We start from the raw sequence: 6,389 nt of genomic DNA, 5'->3' as shown, positions 1-6,389 counted from the left end.
ACGGGTCGGGAAGGGACGTGGTGGCATATAGCTACTGAACGCCTTTGATTAGGTGGAGCAGAGAGGGTGGCTCTGCCCTGCATCCGCCCTGTCTGTCTGACACGGGTGGAGAAAAGCCCCGCGCCTCACCACGCTGCTCAGGACATTCCGATATAGAGAGCGCGGGGAAATTGAAACTCCGAAGGGGTGGGGTGGGGGTGGGGGGGGGATACGAAGAATTGCTTTGTGTAGGAAACCACATGATGTAAATGCCAAAAGCGCGATGGAAGCCTCGGTGGAAGATTCAAATGAAGTGCGGAGAGCTGGCGGCTCTTGTCAAACAACGTTAGCCACGTTTCCCCGCCAGGGGGGAGCCACCCATTACTTGATAGTGGGCTCTGTGCAAACAGGAGGTAACCTCGCAGCACCGCGACGAGACGCCTCAACCTGCAGGCCGTTCAAATGAAATCTGAACCGCCACATCGTTTTGTATGACGGCGGTCCAGATCCTGGGGGCCTTCATTTATCCTGACTTGCTGTATCAAGCTCTGACTGTGTTTTTCTCTCTCTCTCTCTTCAAAATCCTCCCCACACGAAATAGCCACGTGTGAGAGATATAGCACCGGGCTTTGTATGGTCTCTTTATACACATGCACACTCCAGCTGTTAGGAAGCCTGGCCTGCAGGCAAAATCCTACATGTTTTCTTTATTTCCCCCTGTCACGGGCCTCTGAAGAACGTTTCAGATCTTAATAATACAGCGTTTAACCCTCCTGCGTGGCTCTGTGGACACACGCCTTGGCAGGTGCACTGAGCTAAGGGGCGCGGAGGAAAACGCACGCACGCACGCACGCACGCAGCAGGAAGTGGTCTGTCATTACAGCCAGACATGCACGTCCCTGTCCTACCCAGAAGTCCCCTCTGAATCATAAATGCATAATTGCAGCGGCGCAGACGAGTTCTGTTTTCATCAGCTGTCAGAAGTGACCTGGATTCTGCCTCACCCAAATCCAGCACTGAGATATGCTAAACAGAGCTTACATAATCACTGGGCCCTGGTTTGGAGCCTGACACACAAGCACAGGAGTAAATAAATAATCTGTAAAAATGGTTTTTCAGATGGCACGGAAAACTAGATGTTGAGGTTCAGTTAAGATTGTTTATGCCAAACAAGACTTAAGCTTAAGAATTTCTTATAGAGGTTTGTGGTTTCTTATAAACAGTCAGTTTCTCTTTAAATAGCTCTTGCTTGAAAACTAGGACTGCTTCCAACATAACACATTACGATGCACAAAGCTCTATTACTAATACTCTTAACACAATTTGCATTGATTGGCTTAACCATTACATGAAAGGATTCCTGCTTCTAGCAACCCGTGACTCCCGTACACGACTTGTCTGTAATGTTCCATGTGAGAATTCAAAGCCACTTATTCAGAGGGAACTTGACAGGGAAGAGCAAAACACATGTCCAGCTAGCCATACCTGATCTCGCCGCCGTGAAACAGAACACGGAAAGAGGTTGAGGAGATGTCAGAACCTGATATACTGCAGGGCTGTCCAAGCCCAGCCCTGGTGATCTACTGCCCTGCAGAGTTTAGTTCACCCCTAAACTAGCAAACCTGATCCAGTTAATCAATCCTTCGGTAGCATCTTAATATTAGAGCCAGATGTGCTATAGCAGGCATGGGCTTAAACTCTGCAGGGCAGCATATTTCCATGACCAGGCTTGGGCAGGCCCTGGTCTACTGTATTGATGCACACTCATCAGTTTCATCTAGGTTCTCTGAGCTGTTGGAATTAATTCAGGATTGGCTATTTTTTGCAACCTGCCTGAAGAAATGTATGCTTATTGTAAACATATGTCCATTGGACATGCACATTGACTGCCTTATTGCGGGATCTGTTAATGCAATCTGCAACAAAATCTACATTTTTGTCGCATTTGCACAAAATAGCGGAGCCTCATGTTCAGGAGTGAGCATGTGTTAGATAACATTATCTAATTAGCTGTAACTAATTATAATAAATATCAGCCAACATTTTTTCCCGGCAAAGTATGTCTTGGTTGCTCCGTCTATCTCTCTCTCTCCCTCTCTCTCCTTACCTCTGTCTATCTGCTCATAATGCTGGATTTCTCTCCCCTCCTCCCACGGTCTCTCTCAGTGCATAAACAGAGCCTGCAGTCAGAGTATTCTCTGATCAAAGGGACAAATCTATCCAGGAGCAATCAGGTTGCTGAGCTAGCCGCAGCAGCTGACAACTCCCGGGCTCTTTGATCAGAAATGCATCATCTTCAGGAGCCTGGCTGGCTTTGTCTGGGCCAGGAAATAGGGGAAGTGATGGTTCCCACTTGGTCCTCTCTCGCATTCGCTGCTGCTCTTCTTGTCAACCAAGATGAAAGCTACCCCAATTACAAGTGAAAATACCCCTCAAAATCACCATCCTCGTGCAACAGTCCTACCTCCGTCTTATCGCTGAACCCAACCCATAAAATGGCTATATATAACAGAGTCGAAAATCACCCTCATTCCCCCCACCCACCTCCCCCTGATCTTTAAAATTGGCCATATGGCGAAATAGCATTGTTGCTAGAGCAATCTCGGGAAAGATAAACCCGGCGTGAACTTGTGGGGTTTTTTTTTTTTGTTGTTTTTTTTTTTTTGTGTCTATTTGAAACTGCCTTTTTGAACGCGTTCAAAAACGCGTTCAACTTTCGTCCAAATATTGAAGCAGCGTCCTGCTGGCTAGGCCGTGTTAGCTGCCTTTGGGTCGTTTGGTCTGGGGGGGGGGGGGGGGGGGGGGCGGTGAACCTCAGGTCTGGTGTGTGTTTTAGTGCGTGTCCCACAGGGCCTTACGCGTTTCTGATCTGCCACTGGGCAACTCGCGGTGAGCGTTGTGTGGTGTGGTGTCCGCCCCTCCTGACGAGAGGAAAACCCCGGCGTCCGCCCCGGCCGCAGCAGGGGCCGTCCCTCGGATAAGCGCCGTCTCCTGGCGTGACCCCCGCAGCCAGGGTAGATTGGAGCTGCTCAGCCATGCTCAAATGACGTCTCTTGCTGACAAAATGGCCTTAAGTCCTTATTCTCGCAGCAAAGCTTTTTAGATTTAGACGTGGCGTGAGCAGCTCTCCTGTCCTGGGAATGTCAAATCCCTGTGGGAAACCTGCGTCTTCATCTGTTGCACTTTCTGAGCTCCAATTATGCTTTTGCTGTCACTTCTTTACATTTATAGAGTTCAACTTCATGGGTCAAAAGTGGTTTTCACAGAGGACAAATTCTTTGTATGGATTTCATACCTTTCTCTGAGTCCGGATACTGAAATTATAACTCAGACTACAGATGAAGACGATCAATCCCCCTGCCTCTCAAATGGTCTTTCAGAACTGAAATTATACCTGCCTCAAAAATAGCAAACCGCAAAACGTCACTTAAGTAGTCGGCCATGGCTGTGACTGGCTTTTATCGCTGGTGCTGTGGCATATCTGATTTCTGGGGGAGATGGTTCGCCTTGTCAGTCAGGGAGCAACTCCAGCAATTACACACCTGTCATGTGTCAGCCGTCTGCTCCCCCTCCGCCAGGACCATGCAGTCATTAGTGGATCCTTCCTGCCTGGCTCAGAGTGTGAGGAGGTTACACTACGGACGAGGTAGCAGCACAACTTTAAGAGGCCAGGGCTGGGCAGGGGAGGGGTCTATGTCTTCTGTATATTTCCCGCTTGTGTTTCAAAAATGCAAATGGAGGTAGAGTTTGTGTTTTGACTCCATTTTCTTCCCTCCAGAGCCCACCGATCTGTACCCCCACCCACCCACACCCAATGCTCCCACCCCAACCCCAACCTCCTGATGCGCAGACCCAATACGACCTGTCTGAAATCGATGAAGTGCGCTGCAGATGCTGGATCAGATGGAATGTCCAATACGATGCTAAACAGGTGGAGGTTTTGCCTTTCAAGCTTGACATGGCTGTTGAGTATTATTATTCAGAAGCCCATGAAAGTTAAAAATTCATCAGAAAGGCCCATCTCATTAAAATAAAAGTATACAGTCACATCCCATGGCCGTGTATTACTTGATTCTTTTACGTTGTTTAAAACGTGTTCTCCTTTACACTCTATATATTTTATTCAGTTTTGGTCAAGTGAAATCCTAGGCTAGATCATGCATGCTCCCACAGTAAACCACTCCATTATTTATACACTATCAACCACTATGAACCACACAAAGTCTATTTCCTAGCTGCAAAGTATTAAGCAACACCCAGGACGTGACGTTCTTCTTGATGAGGACACATGACCCTTTATTATGTTTTTTGACACATTTTTCCACTCTGAAAGAATCTGCTTGGTAAACCATTTCTTTCTTTTGTGTTCCCAGTTTAGTATGTCATGCTCCTGCAGATAGAATCATATCTATCCTAGACTTCAGGATTCTGTTGTTGTGACAGTTCACGGTAACATTGTGGCCCTCAGATGAATATTGTATCACAGGTGCTATTCTGTGTTAAAAGCATGAATGTACAGACCGAATCTGGGTCACTTTCCTGCAGCAGACCTGTGCCATCGCCTTTCTCCGTTTCACTAATGTCAGGGACATTCAAGTATTAATGAAGGAAACATCCCCGTAGGCCGGGCGTTTGAAATTACATACATTCAATATGAAAGTTAGGAATTAATCTTTCAGATCCCTGCTGGCTAGATGTGCTGAACTATACAGCCACTCTGGAAGTAAACTCCTGATGAGAAGCCAAATCGCCTTGGCAGACAACTTGCTAGAACTGATGAAATTTTTATATATAATTGTTTCCCAAAATCAACGTAAAACTTGAGCCAATTTTGCTGATTAAGGGCCAATCAGGATTGAGGCAAGCAGTAGGTCAGTTTCTTGCAGCACACTCACTAAAGCACACAGATGTTCTTTTGCTGTTTGCTGAAATGCGCAGCATGCCAGGGCTAGCTCTGAATCTCCTGAAAGGCTGCATGGCAAATGTCCATATTGTATACTTCAGTGGGTACTTTATTATAGTGTCGTCGTCGTTGTAGTTTAAGCCTTTGCTATGCAGTACCAATAACTGGCCTCAGTAGCAGCAATTCCTGGTGGAGGTTTAAACTGTATTGGATTTTGGAAAAAAAAAAGAAGGCTCCCAGGTGCTAAAGCGAGGAACATACACAGGCAGTCTTTGAAAAGCTGACAGAAACATGACTTGTCTCAAGAGATGAAATCCCTTATCCTTTAACTCACACTTTCTAGTAAATAAGCTTTCCTTGGACTGCTAAAATATTCTTTAGGCTTCCGATTGCCAGTTTCTGTTTGTGAAAATCCTACTGTCTAACCGTGCAATGTTAAGACACGAGTTAAAATACGTTCCCAAACCTCCTGCTTTATTACGGAAACCTCCCAGCTCTGATGCGGTCCCGAGACATATCACAAAAGCTGAGAGGACTTAATATCTGCGTGACTTAATATCTGCGCAAATTCTACCAAATGGCTTTGGCTAGAGATTTCCTTCCCTACGCCGAGCCTTTGTTTTGAATGTTGGTGTGGAAGAAGAAAAGATCATTCTCAGTCAATTAAAAGCCATTGATAACACACACAGGCGCTGAGTGGCGGAGGGAAGCTTGCAGGAGCTCATCTGGAGCTGGGATTTGCACCACCATGGGAACCTCGTGGAGGTGGGTATACTGGACCCCCCCACAAATGTCTTGCTGAGATTTAAATAAGCCCATAGATTACTTGAGGGCCTTTAAATGCAAATGTGGACGAGCGCCCAAAGCGGAGCGTGGTAAAACCTTATCGTCTGCCTGGCAGATCAGAGCCCTTCCCCCCGACGTGATATTGGCCGTGGGCTGTCCCGGTAAGCTGCGGGCCCGGGAGTCTCTCCAGCGCGAGCGCGGGGCCTCGGCCGCACGCACCGGCACCGAGGTCGGAGGCGATAACGGGTTAGCAGCAGGTCTCTGGAGACACGCGACTGGGTGCGAGAGTGCATGTGGCCCGCGCGGGCACGCGTCGTAGCGCGAGGCGGCTAAGTGCCCGCGCGCGCGGGGGGGATTTGTTTGCGCGGAACTGATGGGAGTGAGTGGCGAGCAGTGGCCCACATTCTGCCCGACGTCGCTGTAAGCTCCGCCGCTTATCAGCTGCTCTCCTCCACAGCAGATGTGTGAATCAGCTTTGAAATATTGGCTCTGATGACAGTCCAAGGCCTTCAAGCAGCGAATTGTGGTTTCGGCATTAAAAAAAAAGAAGAAGGAAAAAACCCGAACTTGGCTTGTGGATGCAGTTCTATTTGACTGGCACTGTTTCATGACCAAATCATTACAAAAGGCTGTTATGTGCATATTCCTGCACCCGGGGAGACTGTGTCCCCACTGACTCGCAGAGCCAAACAGAACCAGGCTCTAGGCTGCCAAAGGAAGT

This window comes from Brachyhypopomus gauderio, chromosome 17 (genome assembly GCF_052324685.1).
Source record: "Brachyhypopomus gauderio isolate BG-103 chromosome 17, BGAUD_0.2, whole genome shotgun sequence".
NCBI classification, from domain to species: Eukaryota; Metazoa; Chordata; class Actinopteri; order Gymnotiformes; family Hypopomidae; genus Brachyhypopomus; species Brachyhypopomus gauderio.
Note: the sequence above shows the minus strand (reverse complement) of the source record.